The following is a 25,011-nucleotide window of genomic DNA, read 5'->3' on the forward strand; positions in this document are numbered from 1 at the left end:
TACCACTTAGTGTCATATGCACAATATCATAAGAAAACACAATACACAGTTATACTAAAAATAAAGGTACTTTATTTTTATGACAATATGCCAAAGTATCTTAGAGTGTACCCTCAGTGAGAGGATAGGAAATATACACAAGATATATATACACAATAGCAAAAATATGCAGTATAGTCTTAGAAAACAGTGCAAACAATGTATAGTTACAATAGGATGCAATGGGGAAACATAGGGATAGGGGCAACACAAACCATATACTCCAAAAGTGGAATGCGAACCACGAATGGACCCCAAACCTATGTGACCTTGTAGAGGGTCGCTGGGACTATTAGAAAATAGTGAGAGTTAGAAAAATAACCCTCCCCAAGACCCTGAAAAGTGAGTGCAAAGTGCACTAAAGTTCCCCTAAGGACAAAGTAGTTGTGTTAGAGGAATAATGCAGGAAATACACAAACCAGCAATGCAACAACTGTGGATTTCCAATCTAGGGTACCTGTGGAACTAGGGGACCAAGTCCAAAAGTCACAAGCAAGTCGGAGATGGGCAGATGCCCAGGAAATGCCAGCTGCGGGTGCAAAGAAGCTTCGACTGGACAGAAGAAGCTGAGGTTTCTGCAGGAACGAAAAGGGCTAGAGACTTCCCCTTTGGTGGACGGATCCCTCTCGCCGTGGAGAGTCGTGCAGAAGTATTTTCCCACCGAAAGAACGCCAACAAGCCTTGCTAGCGGCAAATCGTGCGTTAGGCGTTTTTGGACGCTGCTGGGGCCCAGGAGGGACCAGGAGGTCGCAAATTGGACCTGAAGAGAGAAGGGACGTCGAGCAAGACAAAGAGCCCTCACTGAAGCAGGTAGCACCCGGAGAAGTGCCAGAAACAGGCACTACGAGGATGTGTGAAACGGTGCTCGCCGAAGTTGCACAAAGGAGTCCCACGTCGCCGGAGACCAACTTAGAAAGTCGTGCAATGCAGGTTAGAGTGCCGTGGACCCAGGCTTGGCTGTGCACAAAGGATTTCCGCCGGAAGTGCACAGGGGCCGGAGTAGCTGCAAAGTCGCAGTTCCCAGCAATGCAGCCCAGCGAGGTGAGGCAAGGACTTACCTCCACCAAACTTGGACTGAAGAGTCACTGGACTGTGGGGGTCACTTGGACAGAGTCGCTGGATTCGAGGGACCTCGCTCGTTGTGCTGAGAGGAGACCCAAGGGACCGGTAATGCAGCTTTTTGGGGCCTGCGGTTGCAGGGGGAAGATTCCGTCGACCCACTGGAGATTTCTTCGGAGCTTCTGGTGCAGAGAGGAGGCAGGCTACCCCCACAGCATGCACAAGCAGGAAAACAGTCGAGAAGGCGGCAGGATCAGCGTTACAGAGTTGCAGTAGTCGTCTTTGCTACTATGTTGCAGGTTTGCAGTCTTCCAGCGCGGTCAGCAGTCGATTCCTTATCAGAAGGTGAAGAGGGAGATGCAGAGGAACTCGGCTGAGCTCATGCATTCGTTATCTGAAGCTTCCCCAGAGACAGAGACCCTAAATAGCCAGAAAAGAGGGTTTGGCTACCTAGGAGAGAGGATAGGCTAGCAACACCTGAAGGAGCCTATCACAAGGAGTCTCTGACGTCACCTGGTGGCACTGGCCACTCAGAGCAGTCCAGTGTGCCAGCAGCACCTCTGTTTCCAAGATGGCAGAGGTCTGGAGCACACTGGAGGAGCTCTGGACATCTCCCAGGGGAGGTGCAGGTCAGGGGAGTGGTCACTCCCCTTTCCTTTGTCCAGTTTCGCGCCAGAGCAGGGGCTAAGGGGTCCCTGAACCGGTGTAGACTGGCTTATGCAGAATTGGGCACATCTGTGCCCAAGAAAGCATTTCCAGAGGCTGGGGGAGGCTACTCCTCCCCTGCCTTCACACCATTTTCCAAAGGGAGAGGGTGTCACACCCTCTCTCAGAGGAAGTTCTTTGTTCTGCCATCCTGGGCCAGGCCTGGCTGGACCCCAGGAGGGCAGCTGCCTGTCTGAGGGGTTGGCAGCAGCAGCAGCTGCAGTGAAACCCCAGGAAGGGCAGTTTGGCAGTACCAGGGTCTGTGCTACAGACCACTGGGATCATGGGATTGTGCCAACTATGCCAGGATGGCATAGAGGGGGCAATTCCATGATCATAGACATGTTACATGGCCATATTCGGAGTTACCATTGTGAAGCTACATATAGGTAGTGACCTATATGTAGTGCACGCGTGTAATGGTGTCCCCGCACTCACAAAGTTCAGGGAATTGGCTCTGAACAATGTGGGGGCACCTTGGCTAGTGCCAGGGTGCCCTCACACTAAGTAACTTTGCACCTAACCTTTACCAGGTAAAGGTTAGACATATAGGTGACTTATAAGTTACTTAAGTGCAGTGTAAAATGGCTGTGAAATAACGTGGACGTTATTTCACTCAGGCTGCAGTGGCAGGCCTGTGTAAGATTTGTCAGAGCTCCCTATGGGTGGCAAAAGAAATGCTGCAGCCCATAGGGATCTCCTGGAACCCCAATACCCTGGGTACCTCAGTACCATATACTAGGGAATTATAAGGGTGTTCCAGTAAGCCAATGTAAATTGGTAAAAATGGTCACTAGCCTGTCAGTGACAATTTGGAAAGAAATGAGAGAGCATAACCACTGAGGTTCTGGTTAGCAGAGCCTCAGTGAGACAGTTAGTCACTACACAGGTAACACATTCAGGCACACTTATGAGCACTGGGGCCCTGGGTTACCAGGGTCCCAGTGACACATACAACTAAAACAACATATATACAGTGAAAAATGGGGGTAACATGCCAGGCAAGATGGTACTTTCCTACACTACTGGGGTCCTGATTAGCAAGATCCCAGTAGACACAGTCAAGCACACTGACATCAGGCAGAAAATGGTGGTAACCATGCCATGAAAGAGGGTGCTTTCCTTAATGCACTTCAGCCTTGATGCAATCCCTAACATGATCAGGTTGCATGTAAATTTTACTTTTAAAAGGCAAACCATCTCCTGCATTAATGGTGTGTTTACACCATGTAGTCTGGCCCGGTGTTAGAGAAAACAGAACTGGCCTAGAAGGTTCCTGCATTCCTCCTTCTAAGATTCAGTAAGGCAGTCTGCTGGGACTAATCCATCCACTGAGCAATAAGCTGCAGTGTTGGAGAAGAGATCAGGCAGAGGGTCACTTTCTTCCTCCTGCCCCTCATCAGTGGTCATGAGCAGGGTTAAGTCAGCCTGTCATAGTAGGGCTTTAGGCAATTCACATGAAGTACTCTGAGAGAACTCCTTTGAGTGCCAAGGTCAACTAAATAAGTGACCTCACCCTTCTTCTCCACTGTAATGTGTGGTCCACTTCATTTATCTTGGAGTGCCCTTGGTGCTAAAGGCTCCAGGACCCACACTTTCTGCCCTGGTTGGTACACTGTCAGGACAACCTTCTGGTCATGCCATTGCTTCTGCAATTCTTGGCTTGCCTGAAGGTTCTTAGTTCCCTTTTTCATGTACTCAGTGTAGGAGGATGGCCTGGCTTGTAGTGGGTACCAGAGGTACTTACACCTTCTGCCAGGTCCAGTTATCCCTTATTAGTGTAGAAGAGGTGTTTCTAGCAGCTTAGGCTGATTGAAGGTAGCTATGGCAAAGCAGCCTAGGCTGAACTAGGAGACATGTAAAGCTTCTACTATACCACTGGTCATATGCACAATATCATAAGAAAACACAAATCACAGAGTTACTAAAAATAAGGGTACTTTATTTTTATGACAATATGCCAAAAGTATCTCAGTGAGTACCCTCAGTATGAGGATAAGTTATATACACAAGATATATGTACATAAACCAAAATTATGCAGGTAATAGCAAGAAAAGTAATTCAAGCAGTGAAAAATTACAGTAGATTGCAATAGGAGCACATAGGTATAGGGGCAACACAAACCATATACTCCAAAAGTGGAATGCGAACAACGAATGGACCCCAAACCTATGTGAGCTTGTAGAGGGTTGCTGGCACCGTAAGAAAACAGTGAGAGCTAGAAAAATAGCCCACCCAAGGCCCTGAAAAGTAGGTGTAAAGTGCACCTACTACCCCTAGAGAGCACAGAAGTCGTGATAGGGGGATTCTGCAGGAAGAACAAATACCAGCAATGTAACAGCAGTGGATTTCCAGACCTGAGTACCTGTAAGACAAGGGGACCAAGCCCAATAGTCGCAACAGTGTCGAGAGTGGACAGGAGCCCAGGAAATGCCAGCTGAGGGTGCAAGGAAGATGCCACTGGTTGGAAGAAGCTTGGAGTTCTGCAAGAAAGAAGAGGACTAGGGACTTCTTCTTTGGAAAACAGATGTCCCACGTCATGATGAAGCTTTTAGAGGTGTTCCCACGCAGAAAGACCACAAACAAGCCTTGCTAGCTGCAAGGGTTGCAGTAGAGGTTTTTGGGTGCTGCTGTGGCCCAGGAGGGACCAGGATGTCGCCACTGGGAGAAGGAGACAGAGGGGGCACCCAGCAACTCAGGGAGCCCTCACAGAAGCAGGCAGTACCCGCAGAAGTACCTGAACAGGCACTTAGAAAACAAGTGAACTGGAGTCCACGCAAAGTCACAAACGGGAGTCCCATGACGCCGGAGGACAACTCAGAAGGTTGTGCACTGCAGGAAGGAGTTCTGGGGACCCAGGCATGGCTGTGCACAAAGGAAAGCCTGGAAGAGTGCACAGGAGCCGGAGCAGCTGCAAATCACGGGGTACCCAGCAATGTAGTCTAGCGTGGGGAGGCAAGGACTTACCTCCCCCAAACTTGGACTGAAGAGTCACTGAACTGTGGGAGTCACTTAGACAGAGTTGCTGAGTTCCAGGGACCACGCTCGTCAGGATGAGAGGAGACCCAGAGGACCAGTGTTGCAGTCTTCTGGTGCCTGCATTAGCAGGGGGAAGATTCCGTCGACCCACGGAAGATTTCTTCAGAGCTTCTGGTGCAGGGTGAAGGCAGGCTACCCCCAGAGCATGCACCACCTGGAAACAGTCGAGAAAGCCGGCAGGATGAGGCCCTACAATGTTGCTAGTAGTCGTCTTGCTACTTTGTTGCGGTTTTGCATGCGTCCTGAGCAGTCAGCGGTCGATCCTTTGGCAGAAGGTGAAGAGGGCGATGCAGAGGAACTCTGGTTAGCTCTTGCATTCGTTATCTGCAGAATTCCCCAAAGCAGAGACCCTAAATAGCCAGAAAAGGAGGTTTGGCTACTAAGGAAGAAGGATTGGCTACTAAGAGAGGTAAGAGCATATCAGAAGGAGCCTCTGACGTCACCTGCTGGCACTGGCCCCTCAGAGCAGTCCAGTGTGCCCCCAACACCTCTGTTTCCAAGATGGCAGAGGTCTGGGACACACTGGAGGAGCTCTGGGCACCTCCCCTGAGAGGTACTGGTCAGGAGAGTGGTCACCCCCCTTTCTATTGTTCAGTTTTGTGCCAGAGCAGGGCTGGGGCAATCCCTGAACCGGTGTAGACTGGCTTATGCAGAGATGTGTACCATCTGTGCCCATCAAAGCATTTCCAGAGGCTGGGGGAGGCTACTCCTCCCCAGCCCTTCACACCTATTTCCAAAGGGAGAGGGTGTAACAACCTCTCTCAGAGGAAATCCTTTGTTCTGCCTTCCTGGGCCAGGGCTGCCTGGACCCCAGGAGGGCAGAAACCTGTCTGAGGGGTTGGCAGCAGCTGCAGTAGAGACCCCAGAAAGGCAGTTTGGCAGTACCGGGGTTCAGTGCTAGAGACCCGGGGGATCATGTTATATGGCCATGTTTGGAGTTATAGTGCACGCGTGTAATGGTGTCCCCGCACTCACAAAGTCCGGGGAAATTGCCCTGAACAATGTAGAGGCACCTTGGCTAGTGCCAGTAACCAGGTGAAGGTTAGACATATAGGTGAATTATAAGTTACTTAAGTGCAGTGGTAAATGGCTGTGAAATAACGTGGACATTTTTTCACTCAGGCTGCAGTGGCAGGCCTGTGTAAGATTTGTCAGAGCTCCCTATGGGTGGCAAAAGAAATGCTGCAGCCCATAGGGATCTCCTGGAACCCCAATCCCCTCGGTACCTCAGTACCATATACTAGGGAATTATATGGGTGTACCAGTATGCCAATGTGAATGGGTAAATTTAGTCACTAGCCTGTTAGTGACAAATATGGAAAGCAGAGAGAGCATAACCACTGAGGTTCTGGTTAGCAGAGCCTCAGTGAGACAGTTAGGCATCACACAGGGAACACATACAGGGCACATACTTATGAGCAGTGGGGCCCTGCCTGGCAGGGTCCCAGTGACACATAGACTAAAACAACATATATACAGTGAAATATGGGGGTAACATGCCAGGCAAGATGGTACTTTCCTACACTCAGTCATTCTAGATCTTAGGCCATGAACATAATCCACTATGGGCCTGATTACAACTTTGGCCGAGGAGGTTAATCTGTCCCAAATGTCACAGATATCCCGCCCGCCATATTACGAGTCCATTATATCCTATGGAACTCGTAATACGGTGGGCGGGATATCCGTCACATTTTGGACGGATTTACCCCTCCCCCAAAGTTGTAATCAGGCCCTATATCTTGTTTAGCGGGTTTCAGGGGCTGCTCCATGCTCTCCATTCCAAGAGCCAATGGACCCCTAAAAGTGTGACCAAAGAGTTGTTCAAAAGGGCTGTAGACCACTCCTCTTTGGGGTACCTCCCTGTAGGCAAAAAGGAGGCCTGGTAACAGGACATCCCATCCCCTCTTGAGTTTTTTCCGTGAGTCCCATAATCATGCCTTTAAGTGTTTTGCTCAACCTACCCATTTGTCTGGGGATGGTAAGGTGTGGTGAATTTATAAATGACACCACACTCTTTCCACATTGCTTTTAAGTATGTAGACATGAAGTTGCCACCCCTGTCCGATACAACCTCTTTTGGGAAACCCACCCTGGAAAACATTCCCAGCAGGGCTTTGGCCACTCCAGGAGCTGTAGCGGTCCTAAGAGGTATGGCTTCTGGATACCTGGTGGCATGGTCCACCACCACCAGAATGAATCTGCTTCCAGAAGCTGTGGGAGGGTCAAGAGGACCAACAATATCAACCCCTACCCTTTCAAAGGGTAGCCCAACCACTTTCACTGGGATTAAGGGGGTCTTTGGAGTGCCACCTGTCTTGTCACTGGCTTGACAAGTGACACAGGTATCTTCTGACATGTGAGGCCAGTGAAGGTGAGGGGCCAGTCTGTCCCACGCCTTACTTTGCCCCAGATGTCCAGCAAGGGGAAAATCATGTGCCAAGGTTAACAAAAATTCTTTATATTGCAAGGGAATGACGAGTTTCCTGGTAGCACCAGGATTTGGGTCCCTTGCTTCAGAATACAAGAGATTGTTTTCCCAGTACACCCTGTGGGTGCCACTGATATCCCATGCCTTTTCTTTGACAGCTTGCTGTCTCAAACCTTCAAGTGTGGGACAAGTCTGTTGAGCCACACTTAACTCCTCCCTGGCAGGGCCCCCTGCACCTAAGAGGTCAACTATATCAGCTTGAAGTTCTACAGGTGTAGGTTCTATCCAGAGAGTTGACTCCTCCTCCTCAAAGGGGGAATCATCAGTAGAGGAAGCAATAGTGGATAACATTTTACCCTATCTTCCCCTGCTCTTGGTCCATAGTCTCAGGATCCGAGTTTCCTTGTCCTCTTTGCTTCTTGTCCTGAGCCCTGATCAAAGCAAAGATATGCCCAGGGATGCCCAGCATGGCTGCATGGGCCTCCAACTCCACTTCAGACCAAGCTGAAGTCTCTAAGTGGTTCCCTAGTAGACACTCTACAGGTAGGTCTGTGGATACCACAACTTTTTTAGGACTGGTAACCCCTCCAGCTAGTATCAACTGCCATGTGGTGGCTTACAGTGTTGTTGTGGGTGTCAGTCACTTGGTACTGATGACCAAGTAGGTGTTGTTCAGGGGCCACCAGTTTTTCAGTCACCATTGTGACACTGGCATCTATGTCACTGTAGCCCTCAACTTGAACACCATTTATAAGGGGTTGTTATGAGGAACTAGCCTCTTTCTAGCATGGTTACCCCCACTTTCGGCATGTTTGTGAGTGTGTGTCAGTGTGTTTTTACTGTGTCACTGGGATCCTGCTAGCCGGGACCCCAGTGCTCATAGAAAAAAAAACTATATATCAGCGTGTTTTACCTGTCTCACTGGGATCCTGCTAGCCAGGACCTCAGTGCTCATAGTTTGTGGCCTAATATGTGTGTAGTGCTTAACTGCGTCATGGAGGCTCTGCTAACCAGAACCTCAGTGCTTATACTCTCTCTGCTTTTAAAGTTGTCACTATATGCTAGTGACTTCATTTACCAATTTCAATTGGCACACTGGACCCCCCTTATAAGTCCCTAGTATATGGTACCTAGGAACCCAGGGCATTGGGGTTCCAGGAGATCTTTATGGGATTCAGCATTTTTTTTGCCACATATTAGGAGCTCAGACAAACCCTTTCACAGGCCATTGCAGCCTGTGTGAAATAGTGCACACACTATTTCACAGCCATTTTCACTGCACTTAAGTAACTTATAAGTCACCTATGCGTTTAACCTTCATTTAATGAAGGCTAGGTGCAAAGTTACTAAGTGCCAATCCTCCTCTCAGGGCTATTTAGGGTCTCTCCTGTGGGTTCTCTTCAGATTCCACTTGCATGTTTCCAGCAGGAATCCTCTGAAACTACTACTTCATCCTCTGACCTCGGATCAACCGCAGCCTGCTACAGAAACCGCTGTAACAGCAACAAAGTATTCAGAAGGGATACTTTTCCTCCCTTTGCAACTTCAGCTCCAGCCAGCAACTGCAACAGTTTTCATGGTTTGCACGCTCTGAGGGCTCCCTGTCTTGACCCTGCACCAGAAGGACCGAAGAAATCTCCTCTGGGGTGATGGAGTCACTCCCCTGCTGAAGCAGGCACCTTCTAAGTTGATGACCGGTTCTCTTGGCCTCCTCTCCTGGTGACGAGCATGCTCCTTGGAACACAGAGGGTGGACCCCATCAACACAGACTGTCCTGAGGTCTTGCTGTCCCAATTTGGAGGAGGTGAGACCTTGCCTTCCCTGAGAATGATAGTAACCCTGTGCACTGAGTCTTCTTCACCTCCTGAGGCCTCTGTGCATTATTTGCTAAATTCCTTTGTGCACAGCCTGGTCAAGGTCCCCAGCACTCTATCCTGCGATGCTCAACTCACTGAGTTGTTCTCCTGTGGTGTGGGACCTTCCTTTGTAGTGCTGCACCAACCTCATTTTGCACCTCCTTTGTCCCCATGTCCTGGGACTCCTGTGGGTGCTATCTGGTGCTCTGATGGCTCTCTGAAGTGCTGAGAGACCCCTCTTCCCCCTCACACAGAGTGAGGTCCCCAGGTCCTTCTTGGGTCCAGATAGCGCCTACTTGACACAAAACGCAACTTTGCCAGAACCAAGGCTTGTTGGAGGAATCCAGCGCCAAAACTTGCCTACATCCAGCTTCTCTCCATGGGACATCCAGTGCATCATGCAGAAGCCCGCTGACATCTTCCTAGGGTGCATTTCTGCAGTCTTCGTCCAACCGAGGACTCTTCTTTTGCACCCTCTTCTGGGTTGGCAGGGGCTCCTGTCCTTCCTAGAACTTCCTTTGACTTCTGGACTTGGTCTCCTTCCTTTGCAGGTCTTCAGGTCCAGGAATCCACCATTTGATGTTTGCAGTCTTGCTTGGTTCTTGCAATAACTCTAATCATGACTTGTAGTGTGTTCTAAGGAAACTTGCAGTACTTTACTCCTGCTCTTCTGGGCTCTGGGGTGGGTTAATTTACTTACCTTTACTGTATTCTTACTCTCCCAGAGATTCTGCACATACTACACTTGTCTAGGGGGGAATTCGTGATTCGCATTCCACTTTCTTAGTATATGGTTTGTGTTGCCCCTAGACATATTTTCTCCCATTGCATTCTACAGCATTTCCTATTGTTTACACTATCCTATGTCTAGTAACTTACCTTATTTTGGTAAATATTCCTGAAAGTGTATTTGTTGAAATGGAAAGTAGACTGGAGTCCAAGTTCTTGTTTTGCAGATGTAGCCTTTAATTGTAGATACCAGAGATCATTGTGTCATCAACGAGATACAGCCAACACGTGTTTCGTCACACAAGTGACTTCATCAAGGCTGCAAAACAGTAATGAAATACAAAAAAGGAAAAGTTCTAATGCTATGGCAAACATAAGTGTATGAGGTTAAGTATGGGCTCATAAGTGAGCACACGAAATAGACTCCAAGTCGTTGGGTGTCAAAAAAAACCAGTGATTTATATGTGAACTCAGTGGAACTAGTGTGGTGAGTGGGTGAATGTAGAAAACACACAGCAGATAATAGTGCGTGATAGGGACCCTATATGTAGTGCATAAAAAAGCAAAACAGTGAATTACCGTGGTAAAAAACTCCAAGTTTAAAATGGACAAGTACATCAATGTTCTGGAGTGGAATCCATGTGCCTATAAGGTGAAGTGTATCAGGTGAACGAGAAAAGAAGGGCTGAGAGAAAGATCCGAACCGCGGATGAGTAAGAGCACTAAAGTCAATCAGGTGCCTTAACCGATGAGAGAAGTAGCGGTAACTAAATGCGTAGATCATACCTGGGCCGTCCGGCCAGAGTGGTATGTAACAAAGGTAAGTAGAGAGGGAGCCCCGTGTTCAGTTAGCTGGGCTCCAGAAGGTCAATTGTAGCTGGTAAGAGAGAAAAAGGACTATAAGTACGCAGAGAAACAGTACAGAGTAAAGATGGAAGGATGAGAATTAGAAGCAAAGAGTAAGAATAAAAAGGGAGGAGAGAAGAGGTATAGATGAGTGGTGTGTAGATAAAGAAGGAAAGTTGAAGAGAAATAGGTCACATAATACATACCTTCTATGAGTTGAACTGTCATTCGTGTACCTGGGTAGGTAGTGAATACGTAAGAGGAGGACAATGGTAGTAGTAGACCCTGATAAGCCTATGGTCAAAGAAACCTATGAGAATAGCGGAGAAAAGGGGGACAAAGAGCGAATGAGCCAGTGAAGCCTGGACAGAGAAACCATGAACATAAGTAACTGGTATGTATGCAGGTGATGTTAAGGCGATGGGGAGTACGTAGCTTGAGTAGAGAACAAAAAATAAGTGAGAAACTAAAATGGAAGGTCAAGTATTAATGGCCTTAACGGTTCTGTTCGTAGGATCAGTAGTAATTGCAAAGTAAACTGAGGGTGGTAGGGGTGACGGCTAAGCGCGGTATGTCTATCTAGGAAATGTAAACTGGTAACACTGAGAACATCCAGAAACGTAAACTGGTATGGTGGTAGTAGAGTAAGTGGAAAATAGGGGGGGCCCCAGAATACAGGGCTACGTAATCGGCGTGGGGCAAGTAATCATAAACAAAAACAAAAATAAGGGAAGGGGCAAGAAGTTTATGCGCGTAACAGATCAGTTAGCCAAAGGAAATTGGGCTGTGGGTCAAATGCGAGTAAGCCCACACATGGTAAGAGAGCGAAACACTAAAATGAAAGTGGAGTCGATCGATAATGGCGTATGGTGATGAGGTATGGACGCGCTAAGTTATCGAAAAGGAAATAGTAGGGGAGTGTGGCAAAACAGCAGCGCGGTATGAAGAGCAATCAACACCCGATACCGGTGGATGGCGCAAGAACGCATAATAAAAAGTCGTCAACGGAGAATGGGCTAAGTGCAAAATGAAAGTTATCACTAGAACAGTGAGCCAAAGAAACGCTACGGTGTAAGAGAAGTGGATCAAACAGGAGTAATAGACGGCATACCTGTAGGTCGAGGAGTATGGCACCAAGTAAGCAGAACGTAGTAGTGGGCCGAGAGAGCTTACGATCTCGTTTTAAAGGTCCCGGGAGGGAGAGTAGTAGAAATCGAAGATGGACTAGTATTGTGAAAAGCTAGTCAGCGTGGCGGCCATATTGGATATGAAAATAAAAAGCACGATCACCTGGAGTTGAAGACGACCGCGTATGCAAATAAAATATGGAGGAGGCGGCCATCTTTAAAGAGAGGAGAAATAGAAGATGGAAAATAGGCGTGCCATGAAATAATAATGTAGAGAGAGAGTGTGCATGCATTAAAAAGATAATACAGGTTGGTTGAGAAAAATGTAAGTGCGCTGTTGGTGTAAGTATAAAACGGTTACAATAGTACAGAAATTTGGTTAAAGTGGTAAAAAGAAGCACTACAGAAAAAATAAACAGCAAGAACACAGAATCACTCAAAGGTCATGGAGCATGGTACAGATGATAGGTGCAGTATACCAAAAACAACGGAGCATATAAGGACAGAGGTCATGGAGCATGATAATCTCGTACATACAATGGTGATGCATGGGCATGAGTAGGTAGTGCAGCATACGTACATACAATGCAATATGATAGATACAGGGATGTCATGACCCGTGAAGAGTATGGTGTATAAGCACAAGTGTTCATGGATATTGGCCACGGAAGGGCCCAATTAACAAATGAAAGGCAACGTGGGAGTAAGTCTCAGAATTTACGAGAGAAAATAATGAAGCTCACGGTCAGTGTTTAAGCCTGATTCAACTGTACGAAGTTTTAAGATCCACTTCGCCTCGCATCTGCGCAAGTCCCTTGTTCTGTCCCCCCATCTTGGGGAGTTGGGAACATGCATAATGCCATGGAATCTAATGCTCAAGAGATCTTTTTCCCCATGCAGGGTGTTGAAGTGAACAGCAAGAGGATAGTTGGTGTTGACATTTCTAATGGCTCTGACATGCTCTTGTATTCGTTCCTTAAGCGGGCGTATGGAGCTACCAATGTAGACTAAACCGCATACACATATCAAGCAATACACAGTGAACTTTGTGTTACAGTTAATGAAGGTCTTGATTTGATACGTGATCCCGGTATTGTAGGAAAATGTTTCTTTCTTATTGAGGGCCAATTGGCAGGATATGCAACATCTGTGTCCCAGCTTTCTTGCCCCCTCCCCCTCAACTCGTCCAGTGGGTTGGTTGCCAGAAAAACCCAACGGTTTCTATAAATGTGGCTGTTGCATATCCTGCCAATTGGCCCGCTTAAGGAACGAATACAAGAGCATGTCAGAGCCATTAGAAATGTCAACACCAACTATCCTCTTGCTGTTCACTTCAACACCCTGCATGGGGAAAAAGATCTCTTGAACATTAGATTCCATGGCATTATGCATGTTCCCAACTCCCCAAGATGGGGGGACAGAATAAGAGACTTGCGCAGATGCGAGGCGAAGTGGATCTTAAAACTTCGTACAGTTGAATCAGGCTTAAACACTGACCGTGAGGTTCATTATTTTCTCTCGTAAATTCTGAGACTTACTCCCACGTTGCCTTTCATTTGTTAATTGGGCCCTTCCGTGGCCAATATCCATGAATACTTGTGCTTATACACCATACTCTTCACGGGTCATGACATCCCTGTATCTATCATATTGCATTGTATGTACGTATGCTGCACTACCTACTCATGCCCATGCATCACCATTGTATGTACGAGATTATCATGCTCCATGACCTCTTTCCTTATATGCTCCGTTGTTTTTGGTATACTGCACCTATCATCTGTACCATGCTCCATGACCTTTGTGTGATTCTGTGTTCTTGCTGTTTATTTTTTCTGTAGTGCTTCTTTTTACCACTTTAACCAAATTTCTGTACTATTGTAACCGTTTCATACTTACACCAACAGCGCACTTACATTTTTCTCAACCAACCTGTATTATCTTTTTAATGCATGCACACTCTCTCTCTACATTATTATTTCATGGCACGCCTATTTTCCATCTTCTATTTCTCCTCTCTTTAAAGATGGCCGCCTCCTCCATATTTTATTTGCATACGCGGTCGTCTTCAACTCCAGGTGATCGTGCTTTTTATTTTCATATCCAATATGGCCGCCACGCTGACTAGCTTTTCACAATACTAGTCCATCTTCGATTTCTACTACTCTCCCTCCCGGGACCTTTAAAACGAGATCGTAAGCTCTCTCGGCCCACTACTACGTTCTGCTTACTTGGTGCCATACTCCTCGACCTACAGGTATGCCGTCTATTACTCCTGTTTGATCCACTTCTCTTACACCGTAGCGTTTCTTTGGCTCACTGTTCTAGTGATAACTTTCATTTTGCACTTGGCCCATTCTCCGTTGACGACTTTTTATTATGCGTTCTTGCGCCATCCACCGGTATCGGGTGTTGATTGCTCTTCATACCGCGCTGCTGTTTTGCCACACTCCCCTACTAAATCCTTTTCGATAACTTAGCGCGTCCATACCTCATCACCATACGCCATTATCGATCGACTCCACTTTCATTTTAGTGTTTCGCTCTCTTACCATGTGTGGGCTTACTCGCATTTGACCCACAGCCCAATTTCCTTTGGCTAACTGATCTGTTACGCGCATAAACTTCTTGCCCCTTCCCTTATTTTTGTTTTTGTTTATGATTACTTGCCCCACGCCGATTACGTAGCCCTGCATTCTGGGGCCCCCCCTATTTTCCACTTACTCTACTACCACCATACCAGTTTACGTTTCTGGATGTTCTCAGTGTTACCAGTTTACATTTCCTAGATAGACATACCGCGCTTAGCCGTCACCCCTACCACCCTCATTTTACTTTGCAATTACTACTGATCCTACGAACAGAACCGTTAAGGCCATTAATACTTGACCTTCCATTTTAGTTTCTCACTTATTTTTTGTTCTCTACTCAAGCTACGTACTCCCCATCGCCTTAACATCACCTGCATACATACCAGTTACTTACGTTCATGGTTTCTCTGTCCAGGCTTCACTGGCTCATTCGCTCTTTGTCCCCCTTTTCTCCGCTATTCTCATAGGTTTCTTTGACCATAGGCTTATCAGGGTCTACTACTACCATTGTCCTCCTCTTACGTATACACTACCTACCCAGGTACACAAATGACAGTTCAACTCATAGAAGGTATGTATTATGTGACCTATTTCTCTTCAACTTTCCTTCTTTATCTACACACCACTCATCTATACCTCTTCTCTCCTCCCTTTTTATTCTTACTCTTTGCTTCTAATTCTCATCCTTCCATCTTTACTGTGTACTGTTTCTCTGCGTACTTATAGTCCTTTTTCTCTCTTACCAGCTACAATTGACCTTCTGGAGCCCAGCTAACTGAACACGGGGCTCCCTCTCTACTTACCTTTGTTACATACCACTCTGGCCGGACGGCCTAGGTATGATCTACGCATTTAGTTACCGCTACTTCTCTCATCGGTTAAGGCACCTGATTGACTTTAGTGCTCTTACTCATCCGCGGTTCGGATCTTTCTCTCAGCCCTTCTTTTCTCGTTCACCTGATACACTTCACCTTATAGGCACATGGATTCCACTCCAGAAAATTGATGTACTTGTCCATTTTAAACTTGGAGTTTTTTACCACGGTAATTCACTGTTTTGCTTTTTTATGCACTACATATAGGGTCCCTATCACACACTATTATCTGCTGTGTGTTTTCTACATTCACCCACTCACCACACTAGTTCCACTGAGTTCACATATAAATCACTGGTTTTTTTTGACACCCAACGACTTGGAGTCTATTTCGTGTGCTCACTTATGAGCCCATACTTAACCTCATACACTTATGTTTGCCATAACATTAGAACTTTTCCTTTTTTGTATTTCATTACTGTTTTGCAGCCTTGATGAAGTCACTTGTGTGACGAAACACGTGTTGGCTGTATCTCGTTGATGACACAATGATCTCTGGTATCTACAATTAAAGGCTACATCTGCAAAACAAGAACTTGGACTCCAGTCTACTTTCCATTTCAACAAATACACTTTCAGGAATATTTTCCCTGTCACACCATTGGACTTTATACTCTGTGTGCTGTGGCCATCTTGTTCTAATTCGTCTATGGGTATTTTGTTACCCGTCTTTGTGCCCATCGGGTAGTAAGGCACTGGGCCAGGCTGCACCAGACCCTGCTTTCACTTTGATTACTTGTCTCAGTACAACTGTTTTATTGCTCAGATGTGCGGCGCCTTTCACCCTCACTACCCATTTGTGTGTTCTCTACCTTATTTTGGTGTCTAGTGTATATACTGTGTATAATACTTACCTCTAAAAGGAGTATTGCTTCTAAGATAATTTTGGTACTGTGACACTCAAATAAGCTACCTTTATTTTTGGTAACACTGACTATTGTCTTTACTTGTGTATAAGTACTGTGTGACTGCGGTGCACAAGGGTACTGTCTTGCGTGGGGAGGCAAGCTCTTACCTCCACCAAAGTTGCACTGTAGGACGTGAGAACTGTCAGGACCACTTCAGTCCACCACCCGTGAAGCAGGATCCACGCAGCTCAGCAGGAGAGGGGATCCACACAGCTGGTCGTCGTTGCAGTAGGTGCCTGCTGAAGCAGGGGAGTGACTCCTTCACCCCAAGGGAGATTCCATTGCGCTTCTGGTGCAGGCCTGGGGGTCCTCTAAGGAGCCCCCGGAGTGCATTGAATCATACAACCAATGCTTGTAAAAGCATGGGGGTATGATTCCTACATGTTTGATACCAAATATGCCTATGTTTGGAGTTACCGTTATGTAGCTGGACATTGGTAGTGACCTATGTCCAGTACAAGCGTAAAATGGTGTGCCCGCACTCACAAAGTCTGGAAAAATGGTCCTGGAGGTCGTGGGGGCACCTCTGCTAGTGCAGGGGTGCCCTCACACACAGGTACTTTGCACCCTGCCCTCAGGGCTGGAGGGCCTGACATTGGGGTGACTTATAAGTGACCTGGTGTAGGGTAAATGGCAGTGAAAGGGTGCATGCACCTTTTAACACAGGCTGCAATGGCAGTCCTACAGAAGCCTTTGCATGAGCTCCTTTTGGGTGGCAAAATATATGCAGCAGCCCATAGGGATCCCCTGGAACCTCAATGCCCTGGGTACCTAGGTACCATATACTAGGGAGTTATATGGGGGCACCATATGTGAATGGAATACTGTAACAGTATCCAGTGACCAACTTCAGGAGAGAGCATAACTACTGGGGTCCTGATTAGCAGGCAAGAGTCAAGCACACTGACATTAGCCAGAAAATGGGGGTAACCATGCCCAGAAAGAGGGTATTTTCCTACAAGGGGTGACCTTCCCCATGCAGAACTGCCAGGAGACTGAGAGGAGCCACAAGGTGCCCACTGTTGCACAGATATTGACTGCTATATAAGCATGTGCGTGACAGTGGACTTTGATACGTCCACATTCAGGGAGGTTCCCCACTTTAGGAACTGTGGCGAGACCACTCATGGGGCCGGTCTCCACCTTCATCCTCCTCCAAGCTGTGCACAGTACCACATGGCACAGTGGACACTGCAGTAGATGTGAATGTCCTTCAGGGGAGGGTGGGGGGGAGTGAAACAAAAAATTGATACAATGGGTCTCTGTTACCTACTTCTCTGCCCAGACACGTTGAAGGTGCGCCACATGGAATTTACACATTTCTTCACCACTCCAGAGGCCACCTGGGACTGGCAGAGGTTAGCGGAGAGGGTAGGATTCCAGCCTCTCGCATTGAAGGAGACTGGGCTTCGGATGCCTACAACACACGACCAGCAAGAAGACACAGACAACAAGGTGGGTTGGCCTCCCGGTCATCCCAACAGTGGTGGTTCACTGGGATGGTACTCTGGACAAAGGTCAGAACTTGAGGAGGTGAGGGTGTTCATAGAGGTGGTAAATGCCTCCCCCTCAGAAGATAGTAGACCTGACCTAGTGGAGGAAACTTTGGCAATGGGGGAGTCCTGAGGCATCTGTGCCATTGGCATATGCTTTGGAGAGAAATGCTTTGATGGAGCTTTACAGGCAGCCTAGCGCTGTGATCAAGAACTGTGGCCCTGAACAAGCAGCATTCGCTTTAGACTTTGTCATTGTACTGGTAATGGGTTGCTGGTTGTGAACGAGAGATGGATGTGAGTTACTCAGGAATGACTACCCCCTCACTGTGGTTTTGCTAGTTCACGTTGGAGAGTGTGAGCTTTGAGTGTTAGGTAATAGATGTTGCGTGTCGACCAGTGCCTTTTGCTTCTGTGTGAAGGTGAGTGTTGTATGTGAGTGTTATTTCTTTCCTTTTTCCTCCATTCTGCCTTTGTCCTCCCTTTTTTAGGGGCTGAAGTATAGTGTGACTTGAATCGTTAATGGAGTGGGTCTCAGGAGAGCTGCAATGATTGGGAGGCATGAGTTGTTGTTTTTATGTGTTTACTTGTCAAAAGATACAAGGTACAAATATCTTTGCAGGCATGGTGTGCAAATAGCAATGTTGCAGGAGACACATTTAATTGAGATTGAGGTGCTCAAGTTATACAAGAAATGGAGGGGACAATTGTACTCCTCCACATATTTCAACTATGTTCGTGGGGGTGGTGACCTGGGCAGCCCTGAAGGTTCCCTTTCGGGATTGTGGCTTTAAAACAGGCATTGATGAGAGGTACCTTCATATGTATTGCATAATGATGGAGTGGAAGTCTGCCTGCAGACTGTCTATGCTCCTGGTGTTGATGGTGGTGGTTTCTATTTGGAGTTAGAAAGTGAATTGATCCTGTACATTGGTATTCCTCTGATACAGGCCAGAGACTTCAACTGCATGCTTGATGGGCACTTAGGCTGACACCTGCCACAACGACGAACTAAGCAGCACATGACAGACACTGTGCATGCGGTGATGGGACATGTTCACTACATACATGTTTGGCATGCAGCCCAACCTAAGGTGTGGGATTTCACCTGCTATGGCCCTACTCATGAAACCTATAGTCAACTTGGCAGATTCTTGGTGTCTGGTGACTTACTGACTGTCACATCACAGGTCCAAATCTTGGGTTGCTTCCTTTCGGACAATGTGTCATTGCCACTGGACTGGGTAGTAGGTGGCATCAAGCCATGGGTTTTTCTCAGGACTCTCCGGCCGGAGAACCCAAACTGTAATGCCCCACCGAGCCATGTGGTGACGAAACCTCATCACCAGATGTTCCATTGTGAAGGCGAAGAAGCGTGGGGACAAGGGACAGCTCTGCCTTATACCTTGCTCTACAGAAAAGCATTCAGAGGTAAATGCGGCGCTCTGTGGGAGACTTTTTGTGGCACTAACGTCAAAAACAAGAATGCTACAGTAGTGCAAGGGGCTTGTAAATGAGCCCCATAATGTGTCACTGGCTTGTTAACAATTCAGACTTTAATGTTTGGGACTATAAAAACATTCTGGAATGCTTTGGGCCTACCTCAAAGCCTTTCCAAGACGAATGTGTTATCCTGAACTCTGAACATCTGACCCTTGCAAGGATGGTCTTGTATCAGCATCAGCAGGCATTGGTCATTATCTGTAAAGTCAGCATTTTGCATTTAGGTTTTTTTTACGGGCATCTGTGTAAGGTTGAAGACTTGACATCCGCACTAGGGTTCAAGGTCTTAACCACTCGGAAGGTCCTTACATCCCATGTAGGAAACACTTTATGCCTTTGTCGGACCTCAATTAAATGGATTGATGCTTACTGCACCCAGGCAATATGATTTGTCATACATGATAATTGGAAACTCAAACCTGATAGAGAATAGTATAGCTCTGTATTTCAGATAGATGACTATAACACCACCAATGACTTAAGCTTCCCATGCATGCAGGCCCCCAACGTTACATCACCTGCTATCTAGTCTATTTTAATATTTCCCCCAGTCCCAGTGGAGGAGATCCCTTAGGCCCTCTGCTGAAATTGATCTGCTGGAATATGCCAGGGGGTTGTCGTTGAAGCTGGGCAATGAGGATTATTTTAACTATGATAAAATGTGTGATCTGATTATGTTTCAAGAAACTTGGTGTACGGAACAACTTAGGTGGGATGGTTATCAGGCCTTTTGGGTCTTTGTCCTCAAAGCCAATAGGGGGAGAGGCAGTGGGAGAGCAACGATCTATGTCTATACAATATGTGACCATAAGATCCTCCCTGTGCCGGTAAAGCGTGCAGGGATTTAGGTCATTTGAATGGTACACTCTAATAATTTAATTTTTTGTGTGGTCAACGTTTATAATGCTGTATTTCCCTCTCGTAGTACCTGCAACATTGATGACCTTAGTGCCTTGAGACCCCAACAGGTGAGTAGCTGTGTTTTATAGACACTGATTGATTGATTGATTACCTGTTCTATATTGTAGAATGCCTTTGAAAAAGGGCTTTTTTATAGTTTAAGTGGTTTAATGGTATAATTGGTGGCCCTGGGGGCCCCGGTGGAGGAGCAGTGATTTTAATGCCCAAGAGTGGGATCTAATTTACAGGGCTTCAACCATTCCAAGTTTACCAGGAGGACTTTACATCTGGAGTCACTGATTTTAGGGGTGAAATACTTTATTTGCATATCCTTCAGTTGGGGTTGGTGAATTCAATGGAACTATCAGCACCTACTGAACTTGTCATTCCCACTTTTACTAGAAGATACCAGGTGCACTACCACTAATTACATCTTAATTTCTCCCTCTATTAGCAGGTTCACCCATTCAAAAGCCATCCCTACTAGAGCTTTCAGTGATCACAACAACCTCAAGCTTTCATTTTCACTCCCTCTGTCCGCTTAAATCCCTACTTTACCTAGTGCTACAGGCATCTATTTACATGATCATGGGTTAAGGATCAGGAGGCTTCATACAGATTTCTCCAAACTTTGTAACTCTGTGATTAAATCTATTTTTCCCTCCTAATGGAGTAACTTCCTCGCCTGATCAGCTAAGTGATTCTGGGGTTTTAGAATTCCATTTCTTGAACACCAGCATTAAAAATATCTTATCATGTTCAGCATACGTGGCTAATAATTTGAATCCAGGTTGATTTCACAAGGAATACAGGGTGGCTTATAGGTGACTACTAGCAGCCATTAAGTCCACCCCGAGGAATAAGATTTGTGCGACTGCCTGTCGAGCAGCTTATATAACAGCTATTCATGCTAGAAAACAGGCTAACAAACAGGAATTGTGCGATAAGCTAGTTTCAACAATTGCTACAAAGGACACCAGCAGCTTCTGGAAAATCGTTAATCCGACAACACTCTCCAAGGCATTGACTGATTGGACAGGGTTGAATATTAGTGCAGAGTCAAGGATTAAGGATTTTAAAGCCATTTATTCTTATTTGGACAATGTAGTTTGAAACCATGTTTGAGCCATATATTTCTTTTCGTCTGAACATCAGATTTGATCTTACTGGGGTGTGTGAAACAATCAGTACCAGTCCATCATGGAAGGCAACTGGGCTTGATGGGGTCCTGATGGATCTCTATTAGGAGAACATTGGGTTTTGGGCACCCATCATTACAAATGTGGTCAACAGTGCTATTACTATTGGGCTCCCCAATTCATGGCATACTGCCGTGATAGTCCCTGTCCATAAAAAAGTATGCAGGTAAGATCCATAGTGCTATAGGCCAAGGGGCATATCTATAACTTTTGTGGCTCAGTGCAGCACAGCAAGTCACCTTGGTGCACTGCCCTGCATCACAGGGAAAGGACAGGAATTGCACCGTATTTATCAAATATGGCACATTCCTGTCCTTTTCACTTGTGCTGGCACTGTTTTGGCAGCCTAGCACCAATGCAGACACCTGTGCACCATGATGCAAGGGTGCCTGTGTTGTAGGTAGGATTGTTTTTGTGCAGGAAGAGGCTCCTTTCAGCACAAAACAATCCTGAAAGATGTTGTTTCCATCAGGAGAATATAGATGCAGCACGCAGTGATGCAGAGAAGGAGGAGGAGCCTGTTGCTGCTCGCTGCTCATTGCCTGTCTGCTCGCGGGACTATGTCTCACGGGTCCACCACAGCAGGGGAGTTCGGGGTCCGTTAGAGCCTCCACCAGTTGGAGCCCCCCTGCACCCCTCCGCCATCTACTCTACCTTCACTACCCTCAGTGCCTCATCGACCCTCACCACCACGTTTGCCACCGCCCCTCCTTCGCTATTGCCATATTTTGTTGCCGCAGCTCATTGGAGCTGAGTGGACTGTGCAGGTTGAGAGGGTGAATGCTTGAGGGAGCTTAAAGGAGCCTGAGCTTCAGCAGAGATCAGGCCTGATGCCAAGAGGTCTGAGCAAGTGGAGGAGGCGGTATAGAGGGTACGGAGAGTGTGGCACCTGGGGAACCCACGGCGAAGCGGTGAGGCGGTAAATGCGCGCACAGAGACCTGATCAGCCCTGTTCAGCCCAGCATGTGTTGGCACCGTGCAGCAATCCTTAAAGCAACCCTTAAGGCATTTAATTATAAATCTAATTACAAACTGTGTGCTCATGCCCACCCACCCCTTGTCATAGGGTGAGTCATCCAAGGAGGAGAGGGAGCCAGGAGAGGTGGTAAACTAAGCACCTGAAGCCTCGAACCAGATAGTTCACCTCTTGGCATCATAAATGAACTAATAAACAGCAAGGCTTAAGGTGCTTCCAGCAGTGTACGGCAGGCACTAGGCCTCCTATAAGAAGTTTGAGCCCCGTCACCACTGAAGAGGCCAGACTAGGTTCTGGTGCCGCTCGTGGTCGGGTGTGCTCCCCCACCTCCTGATTACCACCTCTTCGCTTTGAGAAGACCAGACCTTACTTGGTAGTGGCAGTGGGAATTTGAAAGCACAAAACACATAAGACTCATACAACACAATTCAAACACAAAACAGGTGCAAGTAGGTGAGCTTTAAACAACCCAGGAAGTGCACTACAATAGTGCTCGAGAATCTCAAGAATATGACATCTGGGAAAACTCGGCAGCCAATACTAAATAAAGCGCGTAAGAAGTCATCCTTGAAGTGTTTACCGACAGATATCAAGCAAATAAAACCAAATAACAGCAGCTCGATGGAGCTCCCTTCCCTGAAGATTGGCCCATAGTAATCAGAAAAGTTAATTCTTTCCATTTTGAAAGACCCAATGGCTGTAATATATGCAACTCCGGACAACGCCTCAGCCCTCCCAGTCCTATCACCCCACTCAAAAAGAACAGCATAGTGGAAACAAGTGGTGCAAATCATATGGCACAGTCAACCTTGAAACTTAGAAATCCATCAGCATCTAAATTGAAGTTTACATCACACCATTACTTCACTCCTGGTTCCTTACTTCAAAGTTTGAATTTTGATTTTAGAAAAACACTAGGAACGGTAGGGCAAATTCATAGGTCATCCTTAACTGTAAACGAAGATACCCGTACTTTGCCTTTAACTCCTTGTACTTCTCCAGTTAATCATGACTCTCTTATTGACGAATCATGGTCCTGCTTCCTCTCAATTTCAAGAAATGCTGACGTGAGTTAAAACAATGCATATTGAGGATTCCCAAGCTCCAAGCAATCAGCAAGCCCAGTTTTAGGCAATATGACACAAAGATCAGCAGCACAAAATCACAGTGAAAGTGAAAGGGTGATGCAGGGCTTACCATCAGAGCACGAGAAAAAAGAATATGCTCTGGCTATGTCTTTTGTAAGGGTAATGCAGTACCCTCATTTAATTGAAGCTCCCCTTGCACACCCCTGCAGCAAAGTACCATCTTGCCTGGCATGTTACCCCCATATTTCACTGTATATATGATGTTTTAGTGTATGTGTCACTGGGACCCTGCCAGCCAGGGCCCCAGTGCTCATATGTGTGTCCTGTATGTGTTCCCTGTGTGATGACTAACTGTCTCACTGAGGCTCTGCTAACCAGAACCTCAGTGGTTATGCTCTCTCTGCTTTCCAAATTGTCACTAACAGGCTAGTGACCAATTTCACCAATTGTCATTGGCATAATGGAACACCCTTATAATTCCCTAGTATATGGTACTGAAGTGCCCAGGGTATTGGGGTTCCAGGAGATCCCTATGGGCTGCAGCATTTATTTTGCCACCCATAGGGATCTCTGACAATTCTTACACAGGCCTGCCACTGCAGCCTGAGTGAAATAACGTCCACGTTATTTCACAGCCATTTACCACTGCACTTAAGTAACTTATAAGTCACCTATATGTCTAACCTTCACCTGGTGAAGGTTGGGTGCAAAGTTACTTAGTGTGTGGGCACCCTGGCACTAGCCAAGGTGCCCCCACATCGTTCAGGGCAAATTCCCCGGACTTTGTGAGTGCGGGGACACCATTTCACGCGTGCACTATACATAGGTCACTACCTATGTATAGCGTCACAATGGTAACTCCGAACATGGCCATGTAACATGTCTAAGATCATGGAATCGTCACCGCAATGCCATTCTGGCATTGGGGAGACAATTCCATGATCCCCCGGGTCTCTAGCACAGAACCCGGTAAATGCCAAACTGCCTTTCCCGGGGTTTCACTGCAGCTGCTGCTGCTGCCCACCCCTCAGACAGGTTTCTGCCCTCCTGGGGTCCAGCCAGGCCTGGCTCAGGAAGGCAGAACAAAGGACTTCCTCAGAGAGAGGGTGTTACACCCTCTCCCTTTGGAAAAAGGTGTCAGGGCTGGGGAGGAGTAGCCTCCCCCAGCCTCTGGAAATGCTTTGATGGGCACAGATGGTGCCCATCTCTGCGTAAGCCAGTCTACACCGGTTCAGGGGTCCCCCAGCACTGCTCTGGCGCGAAACTGAACAAAGGAAAGGGGAGTGACCAATCCCCTGACCAGTACCTCCCAGGGGAGGTGCCCAGAGCTCCTCCAGCATGCCCCAGACCTCTGCCATCTTGTATTCAGAGGTGTGCTGGCACACTGGACTGCTCTGAGTGGCCAGTGCCAGCAGGTGACGTCAGAGACTCCATCTGATAGGCTCTTACCTTTCTTACTAGCCTATCCTCCTTCCTAGGTAGCCAAACCTCCTTTTCTGGCTATTTAGGGTCTCTGCTTTGGGGAATTCTTGAGATACCAAATGCAAGAGCTCAACAGAGTTCCTCTGCATCTCCCTCTTCACCTTCTGCCAAAGGATCGACCGCTGACTGCTCAGGTCGCCTGCAAAACCGCAACAAAGTAGCAA

At 47.0% G+C, this 25,011-nt stretch overlaps 1 protein-coding gene across 2 annotated transcripts in view; it reads left to right on the forward strand.

The window, feature by feature from the left end:
- Positions 1-25,011, forward strand: part of KIRREL3 (kirre like nephrin family adhesion molecule 3) — a 3,739,713-nt gene that overhangs the window by 2,418,571 nt on the left and 1,296,131 nt on the right. The window lies entirely within an intron of this gene.

Source organism: Pleurodeles waltl, chromosome 3_1, assembly GCF_031143425.1.
Source record: "Pleurodeles waltl isolate 20211129_DDA chromosome 3_1, aPleWal1.hap1.20221129, whole genome shotgun sequence".
Taxonomy (NCBI): Eukaryota; Metazoa; Chordata; class Amphibia; order Caudata; family Salamandridae; genus Pleurodeles; species Pleurodeles waltl.